The following is a 2645-nucleotide window of genomic DNA, read 5'->3' as shown; positions in this document are numbered from 1 at the left end:
AGTGAAGAGATTTGAAGGCAGAGTGTTAATGACGTATGATATGATGAGCTTAACATAAATTATTATCACCCTAGTTTTTCATGACAAATAGTATAATTAAATCGATACAGCAGTTTCAGTGTCGTCTGATCCAGCTCTCTGAACAATTTTCTATACATATCTAAAATTACTTAAACCATGCATTAGCAGTGAACTGTGTCTGTTAACTATCTTCAGTTCCATGTATCGTAAAATTGGTTTTCTAAAAAAAGAAAATCGTCATACCTCGAGGACCTGAAATAGATATTTCTAGTACTAAATTAGTTTATTTATGAATGATCTTTGTAAGTATTTCAGCTGCACTGTGCCGTAAAATTCTTATGTGCGTATACGGTTTTCTCCATATTATAATAAAATAATTGAGTTGCGCACTTCTTTCCTGCTACCTGGATCGTTATTGACTTACTTGATTCTTATATGCTAAGCTGCTGCTTTTTTGCCTGCTGCGTTTCATAGGTGGTCTCATAAAATTTGTTGTCACACACTCCTTATGCATAACATAACATTTACCTCATTAGAGTAAGCGACCTTAATCATTTTTTTTAACCTACGAGCAATCATTCTGGTCTGAATGATCATTTTAATTTATTTCATTCAAGAGGAGAGTGTTTTGCTATACATAGCAGGAGGCACTTAGCACGTCCATACTATAATATTTATTTGTCAGCTCTTTCGGCTGTGGCCGTTCATGGCTCAATTAACTTAAAACTAACTTACATCTAAGGCAAATCTTGCCCTCCTACAATAAATGTGTTTTACTTAAGGTGCTCATATAAATTACTTATCTTGCTGTGGCAGGTCAACAGGGTGTTAGTCCTGTGCATTACTCTTACATACGTTCACACTAAATGAAATACAACTTGTAGCGGTGCTACACAACACGTCTTAACAAGTCGGCAACCAAACATCAAAGGTAATGAAGTACATGTTAACATATCGGCGACCAGAAGTACAACTAACTATAAAGACTCTTGAATTTTCCTAACAAATGATAAATTGTTCTTTCTTCTGTTTCCCGACTTCTTCCTATCAAGCGCTGTGGCAATAATTTTAAATATCTGCGCCCAATGAGTCATAGTGTTTAAAAGTACCTTTTAAGCGCTAGCCGCGCGTCTTGGTATAGGCGCAAGTTATAAACAGATTTCGTTTCTTTACTCTCGCGTTGTCATGCTTAGTATCATTACAAACTACAGCTCGGTGGCTGTCCTTTTCTCATATGCAAAATGTCTGAAATCCAATAATATCACAGTGTGTAGAATCCGAATATACCTTTCAAAATGTTCTAAGACGTACCATTTTTTATTTTTCTTATTCAGTATTTCGCTTTTGGCTATACTTCCCTTTTGATGTCTAATTGTTTGTTTTTGGTTTGCAGAGAACAGCTAGAAGATCTACGAATCGTCAGTAAATGGTTGGTGTGGTAATCCAGTGGTGTGAAAGAGATCCTCAGTGAGTGTTTCCTGTGAAAGATAGTGCAAACTTTTTGTGTTTAAAACTTGCATTAAGAAAAATGGCAACTAGTAAATCTCGTTGCTGTCTAGACCACCCCAACAACTTTTGTTATGTGTGTGCGAAATTCACTCCAAAAGCCCAAAGAAAACCAATTACTGATTTGGTTAAGAAGGCATATAAATTGTATTTTGATTGTCCTGTTGGTGACCAAGATAAAATTTTTGCACCTCATATTGCCTGCATAACCTGTACTACAACCTTAATCGAGTGGTTTAAAGGAAAACGCCGAGGCCCGCCGGTGTGACCGAGCGGTTGTAGGTGCTTCAGTCTGGAACCGTGTGACTGCTACGAGTGCTCAGGCTATTTGAACTTTTTTTTTTCCCGCCGAGCCATGCCATTCGCTGTTCCGATGGTGTGGTGTGAGCCTAACCACCATTATTCAGACTGTTACTTCTATCTTACAAATATTTCTGGACATTCAAGCAAATGTAGACATAAAATAAAGTATCCAAATGTTTCTTCAGTGCATTTGCCTGTGCCCCATGATGACGGGTTGCCTGTTTCTGTCTGTAACTTGAAAGCCACGGAACCAGACACCATGTCAAGTGAATCAGAAAGTATTGAACGTATAGAAGAGTACTGCCCTCAATATCGTTAACACTTTTCCTCAGCTCTTTAATGAAAAGGAACTGAACTATTTGGTTCGCGATCTAAAACTTTCGAAACAGCAAGCTCAACTCTTGGGGTCGAGACTGCAACAACGGAACCTTCTCGCTCCAGGGACAAAAATTTCCTGTTTCAGATCAAGAGATGCTTCCTTCGCTCAGTATTTCGATACGCAGAATTCAATGTGTGTATGCAGAGATGTCAGTGGTCTGATGATACAGCTACGTGTACAACACAATCCACAGGAGTGGCGACTATTTATTGACTCCAGTAAATCCAGCTTGAAAGTAGCATTGGTGCATAATGGCAATGCATTTCCATCGGTACCTTTGACTTAACGCTGTAGACATGAAAGAAACTTATGAAACCATGGCTGTGCTACTAGAGGCAATCAGGTATAAGGATCATGAATGGCAGCTTTGCTGTGATTTAAAAGTTGTTGCACTCCTTACAGGATTACTACAGGCTGGACTGACGAAATACTGCTG

This window comes from Schistocerca serialis, chromosome 8 (genome assembly GCF_023864345.2).
Source record: "Schistocerca serialis cubense isolate TAMUIC-IGC-003099 chromosome 8, iqSchSeri2.2, whole genome shotgun sequence".
Classification (NCBI taxonomy): domain Eukaryota; kingdom Metazoa; phylum Arthropoda; class Insecta; order Orthoptera; family Acrididae; genus Schistocerca; species Schistocerca serialis.
Note: the sequence above shows the minus strand (reverse complement) of the source record.